This window comes from Bubalus bubalis, chromosome 1 (assembly GCF_019923935.1).
Source record: "Bubalus bubalis isolate 160015118507 breed Murrah chromosome 1, NDDB_SH_1, whole genome shotgun sequence".
Classification (NCBI taxonomy): domain Eukaryota; kingdom Metazoa; phylum Chordata; class Mammalia; order Artiodactyla; family Bovidae; genus Bubalus; species Bubalus bubalis.
The window spans coordinates 54234645-54246549 of NC_059157.1; positions in this window are offsets into that span (position 1 = coordinate 54234645).

Sequence of the window (11905 nt, forward strand, 5' to 3'; positions counted from 1 at the left end):
GCCAAATTTGTTCAACGCTAACCAACTCTGGTTCTATTCACCCATGTAGGATAATCATAAAATACAAACACAACAAGCAAAGTATCATAGACAAAGTAAGGGCTCTGGAGTAAGCCTCTCTGGGTTCAAATCCTGTCTCCAGCACTTACTACTGCATAGCTTCAAGCAAAGTATCATAGACAAAGTAAGGGCTCTGGAGTAAGCTGGTCTGGGTTCAAATCCTGTCTCCAGCACTTACTGACTGCATAGCTTCAGTTACTTCATCTGTAAAATGTCAATAATAACAAAACTCTCATTTGAAGTTTTGCAGAACTGGATGAGTGAATACACATAATGAGCTTGGCACATAGTACTTCTTCAACCTCTCAGGAATGTTTAGCTGCTATAATCATGTATTAGGGAAAATGTATGCAGGTATCTGAGAATCCTACTATTTAAAAGTCAGCATTTTATATTATCTGTTTACATATCTTATATCTGTCTTCCAAGGACTTTGAATCACAGAGGTTACAGGTTATAAGATCTGGCAGGTTTATTAACTAGCTGCCTTTCTGATCTAAAATCATGGTAAGTTTGTCTTAGAATATTTGACCACAGTTCATAAGCAATCCCTTCTTTCTTTTTACTTTTACGCTCCTATATCCAATAATGTTTTCCAGATCTTCTCCTATGATCTGGTTTAGATTATTATTTTTGTTCTTTAAATGCACAAAAGTTTATTTATCTCTTTTAAAAAGCCAACATTTGTTTCTTCTCCTAATTTCAAAGTCCTTTGACTAATTTCTCAGTGCTTATGCCAGCATTTTAAAAGTATCATTTATTAGTAATGCTTATGTTCACGAATAAATTATGTTTTCCCTATTAAGATGTTAACGAAAATGAAACACCCTGATACATTACGGAAGATGCCAAAATGTAATGTTATCCAACCACACCCAACCAAATTCCCTGAATTTTTATTTATCATTATCATATGACTTCAGAGTCAAAAGCTTTAAAACTCAAAGGGAGCATAGCAGTCATTTACTGCAACCTCCTCATTTTTACATCAGAATGTCAAAGCCTGCATTAGTTAGATAAATTAGTAAGTGAACTGGGATTATACACCAAATCCTTTGACTGCATCCTGAGTCATTTTCTGGTAAAACACACCAGCAATTTAATCACATGAATAAAATGACATAAAATGTGGCAAATAATTAGTAGAAAATAAGCAGGAAACAGATTAGTATCAAACATGTAACACATTATTCTATAGCTTTGATATTTTTAATATTTTAGTAATGTTCCAGGTTACAATGAGGTTGAATATTGGACTGAAAAACATGTAGAAAAGATAAGCTGTTTCAATTGTTTACTAAATGCAAAATTGAGAGATTTTTAAAGTTATGATTCTAGATGAGGAAAATAAGAAATAAAAAATTCCATAGGGAAAATATATTCTGAATTCCTAATGAAGAAGCATCTTACTGCTGGCATGAATTTTCCCTTAGATGATCATAAAGGCATCAATGTCAGATTCTAAGATTTTAATATTTTCTTTTCAATGTTAATAAGTCATTGATATAGCATTTTAAATATCTTCCCATTTTTTTCTCAAAAAGTCCCCCAATATCAGATTGTTTAAAAGTCTATGAGTAGTGACAGTTACTATAATAAATAAAAGTTTCTACTTTTTTATTTTAACATTCTTCATGTTCAAGTTAGATCATTTTATTAAAAAATTTAAATGTGACCTTAAATATTTCTTTGTCCTACCCACGAATTTTTGATGTATGTATTATATGTGTTTATACTTAAATTTTAAAAAATTATATTAAGAAGTTTATTTTCAAATAACTTTATATCCAACTTAGACCAAAGCTTTTTATGTAGCACCACTTAGAAATTTGAAAAGTGACAAGTACATCGTAAGCAAATATAAAGATTGTCTGTTCAAACTGTTACAACTCAGTAGTGTGATCATAACATGGGCTCTACTCTCTCTTACTAGAAATCAAAATACCTACCAGGCAAAATTTAAAGAATCTGGTTTAAACTTGTAACATGGTTATCCTCAAGTTAAAAGAAAACAAGATCATACTAGATCCAGGATACATTCTACTACATAGACCTGTATAACAAGTCTAAGGGAATGTCCTGTTTTACAGACAAGTCTTGGGAGCTTGATTAGGGGAAAACAAATATTTACTTTGCTGAGTGAACTGCACTTGACCTATATTCTCCTACAAGATTAGCTCAAGTTTCAGGACATAGAGAAGATGTTTTTCTATGAGAGGTACTGTGGTACAAATGAACATACCAAGCTTATGATTGGAAATTAGACATTCTTGGGTTTTCAGTCAGCATCTGTCACTTTCTAACCATGTAGTCTTGGGCATGTTATATATCCACCCTAAGTCTTGATTATTTTTTTAGCTACAAAGGGAGACAACAATGCCTTTTTTTCAGAGTTGGTGCAAAAGTGAAAGAGGAATAAAAGTTGGGAGATACATAATAGAACTCAAAAAATGGTAATATTTTTATGGTTATCCCCTCTGTAGTTGAAAAGCATGATGGTATTAAACTATTCGCACAGCTATTGAAGAGGAGATCAACTTTAACAACCTAACATGCATCAAAGAATTTTAAAATTTTAATTTCTGTGTCAGGGCAATAACTGGTAAGTTTTAGCATGACAGAAGGACATGTCAATACTATAAGTTGGCTCATATCAATTCTGCCTTGAATGGAGGCATCTCTGTTTTCTCTCACAAAGCCCTTGATCAGCAAAACAAATTAAACCTCCTTTCAACTTTGCTCATGACCACATGTATGATGTTTCTAGAACTCTGACAAGATTAGACAGAAGTAGAACAGTACAAGTAGATAATATAATAGCTTACAGTGTCTTTTTCCCCCCTTCTCATAATTCAATTTCCTGACTTAAGCTTTGATTGCTGAAGCATCCATTTCAGAGAAGCATCCAGTTCAAAGATGGTTAGCTCAAGTAATTTTTCCAGGAACTTGACTAGATAAAGAATTAGGCTGCCTCCCAAACACAGGCTTTGTTTCAGAGATCTAGATTGATTTGGGCTATTGGTTTTTACCTCTTCCCAAATTTTATGCCAGATCTTATGTTTTAAATTAGCCAATAAAGAATGAGTCCAGAAACCCTAAGTCCCTAACCTTCAATTTCCTCAAAAAACAACTTCCTGATGTAGCAAGGGAAGATCAAGAACACTAGAATAGGTAGCTCATCCCTTCTCCAGTGGATCTTCCTGACCCAGGAATCAAACTGGGGTCTCCTGCATTGCAGGCAGATTCTTTACCAACTGAGATATCAGGGAAGCCCCCAGGTCCTGTGAGTAATAAAACTTTATCTTTGCAAAGTTTACTGGTGGTCTTTGCTAAAGGGGATGCTGCAATCATAATAAGAACCACAAGGGCCAATCGAACACGACTTTGGTTACTGATAGGCTGAGACTGGCACAAAGCACATTTCCTTTAATTTTAGTTTATTTTTTGCCTATTGTATCATGAAGTGGTTTATTCCCAATCATTTCTCTCCCTCAGTTCAGTTCAGTCGCTCAGTCGTGTCCAACTCTTTGCAACCCCATGAATCGCAGCACGTCAGGCCTCCCTGTCCATCACCAACTCCCGCAGTTCACTCAGACTCATGTCCATTGAGTCAGTGATGCCATCCAGCCATCTCATCCTCTGCCATCCCCTTCTCCTCCTGCCCCCAATCCCTCCCAGCATCAGAGTCTTTTCCAATGAGTCAACTCTTCGCATGAGGTGGCCAAAGTACTGGAGTTTCAGCTTTAGCATCATTCCTTCCAAAGAAATCCCAGGGCTGATCTCCTTCAGAATGGACTGGTTGGATCTCCTTGCAGTCCAAGGAACTCTCAAGAGTCTTCTGCAACACCACAGTTCAAAAGCATCAATTCTTTGGAGCTCAGCTTTCTTCACAGTCCAACTCTTATATCCATACATGACCACAGGAAAAACCATAGCGTTGACTAGATGGACCTTTATTGGCAAAGTAATGTCTCTGCTTTTCAATATGCTATCTAGGTTGGTCATAACTTTCCTTCCAAGGAGTAAGCAAGCATCTTTTAATTTCATGGCTGCAGTCACCATCTGCAGTGATTTTGCAGCCCCCAAAAATAAAGTCTGACACTGTTTCCCCATCTATTTCCCATGAAGTGATGGGACCAGATGCCATGATCTTCGTTTTCTGAATGTTGAGCTTTAAGCCAACTTTTTCACTCTCCACTTTCACTTTCATCAAGAGGCTTTTTAGTTCCTCTTCATTTTCTGCCATAATGGTGGTGTCATCTGCATATCTGAGGTTATTGATATTTCTCCCAGCAACCTTGATTCCAGCTTGTGTTTCTTCCAGCCCAGCATTTCTCATGATGTACTCTACATATAAGTTAAATAAGCAGGGTGACAATATACAGCCTTGATGTACTCCTTTTCCTATTTGGAACCAGTCTGTTGTTCCACGTCCACTTCTAACTGTTGCTTCCTGACCTGCATACAAATTTCTCAAGAGGCAGGTCAGGTGGTCTGGTATTTCCATCTCTTTCAGAATTTTCCACAGTTTATTGTGATCCACACAGTCAAAGGCTTTGGCATAGTCAATAAAGCAGAAATAGATGTTTTTCTGGAACTCTCTTGCTTTTTCCATGATCCAGCGGATGTTGGCAATTTGATCTCTGGTTCTTCTGCCTTTTCTAAAACCAGCTTGAACATTAGGAAGTTCACAGTTCACGTATTGCTGAAGCCTGGCTTGGAGAATTTTAAGCATTACTTTACTAAAAGGAAAAAAAAAAGTGTTATTAATAGAGAAAAATACAATAGGCCGACTTCACAATTTTTTTTGTTTTGCGTGGTTTCATTTTCCAGATGGTGCATTGGTAAAGATTCTTCCTGCCAATGCAGGAGACTCAAGATAGGCTAGTACGATTCCTGGGTCAGGAAGATCCACTGGAGAAGAAAACGGCAAGCCACTCTAATATTCTCGGATGGAAAATCCTGTGGGCAAAGGAATCTGGCATTCTACAGTCCATGGGGTCACAGAGTTGGACATGACTAAGTGACTGAACAAACACACACATATGATTTTATTAGCCTTCAAATAATAATGAAACACATCTCATCAGTGAAAAAGCAATGCATTTCCATGTTATTCAGTAATCTGCCAAACTCACTAGGCAGGATTGCTCATATGTCTCCTACCATATAGGGATTGACCATAAAAAGTCTTTCCTCCCTTTAAGGCAGTGACTTCCACAAAGTTTTCAGCATTTATACAATAATGGATATGATAATTGCTTTATAATGAAGACAAGAATTAACAAATAAGTGAAAAGAAACACAGCTGTGGGAGGTTGGAAAGGATCACCCACATTTTCATGTTTTAAAGGCTTATTAGCGAGAGTGTCGTAAACCATGGGTGCAGAAGAGGATCTCTAGCTAAAATAGCATTACAAAAGATATAACATGTATTGAATATAGATAGCTCTTAAAGGCTGAATATGCTATGGGAAAGTACACTTTAGGAAAAGATGCTGATGAAAAAGAATTCTGGAAGAAAGACACCTAGGTGAAGACAGCCAACCACTAGATGGAAAGTCAGGAGCCCCAAGAAACTGGAGTTCAAAGGACCCAAGGGAAGGATAGAAAAGGGGAAGTCTGGAAAAGTGAATTAGTGAAAGGAGCCAATCCTGTTACATATCCAAAAAGTCGCATAAGAAAAACAGAAATCACAAGAAGATGTTTCACTCCAGTGAAAATACAATTTATAAACAAACTAGAAAATGGCTTAAATTTCCAAGGACCCTTATGAGTGTTAGTAGAGGCAGCAACTTTTTAAAATTAATGTTCTTTTTCAAAACTTAAAAAAGCTTTCCATGCTACTGACAGATTTATACTGATATTTTTTTCATAGTTGGAAGTGGAGATTAGGCTCATTTGATAAAAGAACAGATATAACATGTAGAGAGGTGTAATGGGAAGACTAATGAAATGACAGCCAATGGGGCAAGTGGTAAATTTAAAAAGTGATGAGCAGAGATTGAGGTTATTAAACACACAAAAGTAGAACTGTTCTGCATCACTGTTATAACTGAGCTTCATACAGAAAAGTATTTGCAAATCTAGGAGAAACAATCTTTAAGAATTTTCTTCATTTGCTTTTGTCCATAATACAGTTGCCAGTAGACAAAAGGCAACTTGAGGTACAAGGCTTCAGTTGGGTTGCCAAGTATATTATTCATCACAAATAGCACATCCTCCCCCAATTTAAAAGGGGAGACAATAAACTACCATTTTTTTTTCCACTATAAAAATCATGATTTCTTGCTTGTCACCACTTGCTGTAAATCAGCTACTTTTCTAAGTAGTGAAAAAATTCCCTTTGGAATGGAGACATTGTAAATTGTGATGTACCATTGCTGACAGGAGAGATTTTTATAAAGCCCAGTTATTGTACATACACAAAACAATATCAGGGCATGAGAGAGACTTGTACACTCAAAGCTCTATTCATTTCCATGGGATCTGTGTCATATTTATGCTAATTAAAAATTCTTTCCATTTGGAGAGAGAAAAAAAGGTCAAAGAATGTGCTTTCTGAACACAGTAAACATGCAAATAATTATTACCATAGTTTATCAATTTCTTTTCTCTGTTGATAAATGATTCACTGTCTTTTACTCTCAGCAAGCATCTAAAAGTGAATTAAAGCTTGAGTTGTCTGAAAAGGAAAAATTCCATGACCTTAGACAAAGCTAAGCAATAAAAAAAAGAGACAGTGAATTTGCCTGAAAAATGGAGGGTTTAAAACAAAGCAATACAAAAGCAAGATGGCAAGAATTCTTTCTCTATACCACTCATCACAAAGAACTATCTTACTGGCCAATTAAAATTAATCTTTAGTAAAAAATCCTTGGTAAAAATCCTTAGTAAATAGGAAAAAAAGACATCTCACAGAAGAGTCCCAGACTCAAAAATTTATTTTCAAAACAGTAACATTTCAAATTTCTTACTGTTGTGAAATGGAGTATTTCTATATCAATAAATAAGGATGTCACAGCAGTCCATGATTCTGGCCCTCTGAATGTGAATTTCTGAGCCCAGGAGGTACCCAGGAAGAACAATGAGGGCTATCTGGCAGAAACCAACCACTCCCCACAGTGAGCACTGGCTCCAGATAGCTGAGATGCTTATATATATAAAAAAAAAGTTTTCAGTAAACCCAGACTTCCATCTCCCCATAAATAGAAAAATGCTAAATTCCTTACCTTGAGATATCTACTTTTCCTTAATTAACAATTGTCTTTTGATGTTCAGACTACCTGCTCCTTGTTGCAAACTTGTATATAACCTGACTCCTCACATCCCTCCCCCACCTATGGGACAGTTCTCTTCCTGTTACTTGAGATGCTATCTCCTTGGCTTGAATTTCTAAAAACTTCTTATGAAATAAAACATAACTCTCAGGATACAGGGATCAAGACCATCCTCAAGAAAAAGACATGTGAAAAAGCAAAATGGCTGTCTGAGGAGGCTTTACAAAACACTGTGAAAAGAAGAGAAGCCAAAAAGCAAAGGAGAAAAGAAAAGATATACCCATTTGAATGTAGAGTTCCAAAGAATAGCAAGGAGAGCTAAGAAAGCCTTCCTCAGTGATCAATGGAAAGAAATAGAGGAAAACAATAGAATGGGAAAGACTAGAGATCTCTTCAAGAAAATTAGAGATACCAAGGGAACATTTCATGCAAAGATGGGCTCAAAAAAGGACAGAAATGGTAGGGACCTAACAGAAGCAGAAGATATTAAGAAGATATTAAGAAGAACTGTACAAAAAAGATCTTCACCACCCAGATAATCATGATGGTGTGATCACTCACCTAGAGCCAGATATCCTGGAATGTGAAGTCAAGTGGGCCTTAGGAAGCATCACTACGACCAAAGCTAGTGGAGGTGATGGAATTCCAGTTGAGCTATTTCAAATCCTGAAAGATGATGCTGTGAGAGTGCTGCACTCAGTATGGCAGCAAATTTGGAAAACTCAGCAGTGGCCACAGGACTGGAAAAGGTCAGTTTTCATTCCAATCCCAAAGAAAGGAAATGCCAAAGAATGCTCACACTACCACACAATTGTACTCATCTCACACACTAGTAAAGTAATGCTCAAAATTCCCCAAGCCAGGCTTCAACAATATGTGAACCATGAACTTCCAGATGTTCAAGCTGGTTTTAGAAAAGGCAGAGGAACCTGAGATCAAATTGCCAACATTTACTGGATCATCAAAAAAACAAAAGAGTTCTGGAAAAACATCTATTTATGCTTTACTGACTAAGCCAAAGCCTTTGATTGTGTGGATCACAATAAACTGTGGAAAATTCTGAAAGGGATGGGAATATCAGACCACCTGACCTGTCTCTTGAGAAACCTGTATGCAGATCAGGAAGCAACAGTTAGAACTGGACATGGAACAGACTGGTTCCAAATAGGAAAAGGAGTACATCAAGGCTGTATATTGTCACCTTGATTATTTAACTTCTATGCAGAGTGCATCATGACAAACTCTGGGCTGGAAGAAGCAGAACTGGAATCAAGATTGCCAGGAGAAATATCAATAACCTGAGATATGCAGATGACACCACCCTTATAGCAGAAAGTGAAGAAGAACTAAAGAGCCTCCTGATGAAAGTGAAAGTGGAGAGTGAAAAAGTTGGCTTAAAGCTCAACATTCAGAAAACAAAGATCATGGCATCCTGTCCCATCAATTTATGGCTAATAGATGGGGAAACAGTGGCAGGCTTTATTTTTGAGAAGGCTGCAAAATCACTGTGGATGGTGATTGCAGCCATGAAATTGAAAAACACTTAATCCTTGGAAGGAAAGTTATGACCAACCTAGACAGCATATTAAAAACAGAGACATTACTTTGCCAACAAAGGTCCATCTAGTCAAGGCTATGGTTTTTTGATTGGTCATGTATGGATGTGAGAGTTAGACTATAAAGAAAGCTGAGTGCTGAAGAATTGATGCTTTTGAACTGTGGTGTTGGAGAAGACTCTTGAGAGTCCCTTGGTCTGCAAGGAGATCCAACCAGTGCATCCTAAAGGCGATCAGTCCTGGGTGTTCATTGGAAGGACTGATGCTGAAGCTGAAACTCCAATACTTTGGCCATCTGATGCGAAGAGCTGACTCACTGGAAGAGACCCTGATGCTGGGAAAGATTGAGAGCAGGAGGAGAAGAGGATGACAGAGGATGAAATGGTTGGATGGCATCACTGACTCGATGGACATGGGTTTGGGTGAACTCTGGGAGTTGGTAATGGACAGGGAGGCCTGGCGTGCTGGGGTTCATGGGGGTCACAAAGAGTTAGAAACGAGTGAGTGAGTGAACTGAACAGAACAACTTCTAGGTTGTGACTACTTCTGAAGTCAAAACTATGTAAATGAAACTATAGCAAAATAATATTACAAAACTAAACTTCATAAGAAGAATAAAAATCCAATGGACTTTTTCATTTGCAGGGAGGGATGACTAAAATTTTTAAAAGATAAATGTAAACCCATGAAGGGGAGAATTCCTTTTAGAACCAGAATATATGACAAAAGTCTTAGTACAGAAAGGGACTACAGCTTGCGAAACTCAACTGTGTATCTAATGTAGGAATGTCCTCTGGATCAGGGGTCTCCAATTCCAGGGCTCTGAACCTGTACCAATCCTTGGCCTGTTAGGAGGTGAGCGGTGGGCTATTTCTGCCTCTCCGCATCATTCCTCCTGGCTCTCGTTACTACCTGAACTATCCCCCTGCCACCCTCATCATGGAAAAATTGTCTTCCATGAATCCAGTTCCTGCTGCCAAAAAGGCTGGGGACCAGTGCTCTAGATCAATGCTTCAATATACACAACTGTCATTTGAGGATGTTTTTAAAATGTAGATGTGAAAATGCAGGTTTGGGATAGGGCCTGAGAGTCTGCATTTCTAATATGCTTCTTGGTCATACCAACTATGGTCTTTTGTGGGCCGCAGTATATGCAAGAATTCTCTAACCATTCCATTGTATGTTCCATAGCACGGCCTCAATTACTTCAAGAATAAGCACTTTCCATTTGGAGGCCATCAAACTGTTTTTCCTTTAATTAAGTCAAGCTTTACCTTTCCATATCTTCCATCCATTGATCCTGATTCCAGCCTCCAGAATCATAATTATATTACTAAATCTAATTTATTTTTACATGAAGATTAAATTCAAGAAATATATACCCCCTTGATTCTCTTTCTTCCGAGAAGATGACATCTCTGATACAAGAAGGGTTTTAAGTCCTCTCTGCCATTTTATTTGCTCTGTACTGGATATGTTTCAAGGATCATGTCCATCTAAAAGTGAGGTCCCATGGACCCAGGACTCCAGTCCAGATTGTACTGATGGTCATTATGCTTCTATTTATGATCTTATGTTTCCATAAGACATACTGACTGTGTCTAAGTTTCTATAAAACTTGTGGACTCTGACCAAAACTGGCCCTGACTTTCATTAATAATTCCCACAAAGGCAGCACCACTTAAACAAAAATAATGAAATAGCTAACCTAAGAATTAAATAACTAATCTCCTCTTTTGCAGGGGGCATGGCGAATTCTCATGAAATCTTTTTTCCATTGGCTTCATCACCTGGTTCACAACCTCATTCCCTCCCTTTCCGTCATCATTCTCACCCTGTGGCCTCACACGTCTTAAAATTATCGAACCCCAGTGACCTCCACCTCTGTGCCAACACAACCATTTTTTGGCAAACCACACCCCAGTTGTGTCATCCCTTTAACTGCTTCTACTCAAGCTCTCAGATTCTGACCACTGCTTCACCCTAATCCACATGCTACCCCACAATGCACACAAAATCTAATTTGTATCTTGATTGTACAAATCTCTCCATGCTATAGTAGTTCATCATTCCCCTCTAATTTCAATTTTCTTTCAACCCAGTTGGTGACTTCTTGTTAAAACAGTTTGAGAAGGTTCTTGCAGTGTCATCTGCAATGCTTCCTGCAGGGTTCACACTTATTTTCCCCATCCTAGCCCTGGAAAATCCTCATTATGTTTTCTTCACTCTTGTCTGTGCAAAAGTGTCTGGCTAGAGGGGGGGGAAAAATCTTTCAACTTACTGATTTCATTAGAAATGCAAGTGATTCAAACTGCTTTTCACTCTGTATTTCATTCCCTATAGCAACAGATCCAAACCTTCTTCAACGTCTTGAAGTCCCTAACACTCCCTGGAATCATAAATTTTAACTGATGAACAGATGATCTCATTGACAAGTCACTGAAATGATCAAGACCACCTGGCATGTGATCTCTCAACTTCCTTGTTCTCCATAGAGTGTCTTTATATTTTTGCATGCTTTTCCTTCTTCATTCTAACTTCCTCAGAGGAAGACTATCCCTTTCATAAATGCTGAGGTTAAAATGTCTACAAATTTCTATTTAACACTTTCCTGCCTAGAACAATGTATTGCTTTATCAGACATACATTCTGCCAGTCTTCTGGCTGGATTTATACTCTTTACCTATTAGCATGCTAAAATGTTCATATCCTTCTTCTCTTTTGCCTTTTTTTTCACTTGTAAGCTTCGTGAAATAAGCCTGTATTCCTGCTTCAATTTTAACCAAGTATATTCTTTGTAAGCTCTTGTCATTTGATTTTCCTTTGCACCTTTCTCACTACCATCTCACCCACTGAAAGTAATGACTTGAAAGTTACCTCTGATCTAACTTAACACTGTTTTGTCAGTTATGCTCCTTCTCGTTCTTTATACAGCATTTTGTTACTGATTCCTTTTTCTGTCTTAAAACATTATTTTTTTTCTGAATTACATGATATTGTATGATTCTG